This window comes from Perognathus longimembris, chromosome 2, assembly GCF_023159225.1.
Source record: "Perognathus longimembris pacificus isolate PPM17 chromosome 2, ASM2315922v1, whole genome shotgun sequence".
Classification (NCBI taxonomy): Eukaryota; Metazoa; Chordata; class Mammalia; order Rodentia; family Heteromyidae; genus Perognathus; species Perognathus longimembris.
This window is the reverse complement of record NC_063162.1, coordinates 64,385,676-64,386,016: the sequence shown is the minus strand read 5'-3', so window position 1 is coordinate 64,386,016 and position 341 is coordinate 64,385,676.

Sequence of the window (341 nt, the reverse complement as noted above, 5' to 3'; positions counted from 1 at the left end):
CAACAACAAAAAATCCAGCAACAAAACACCAAAGTCAGGAGGTGTGGCTCAAGTGATAAGAGCATTTACCTAGCATGCATGAGATGCTGGGTTCAAGTACTGCCAAAAAATGTGACTGTTCCCATTAAGAAGAGCCATTCTTTTGACAATCACCATGGATACCAGGAAACAGCTAAATGTCTTCACAGTAACATAGGTACCCTCATCATGGGCCCCTTTTTGTAGCTATGGAAGGAACCCCCAGACCACATACTTGTATGGAAGAATCTGATCTGAGGGGTTAATTTTGTGCTCACCATTTGGCCCTGCACCTTATTTCATTTTTTAATTTATTTTTGTTT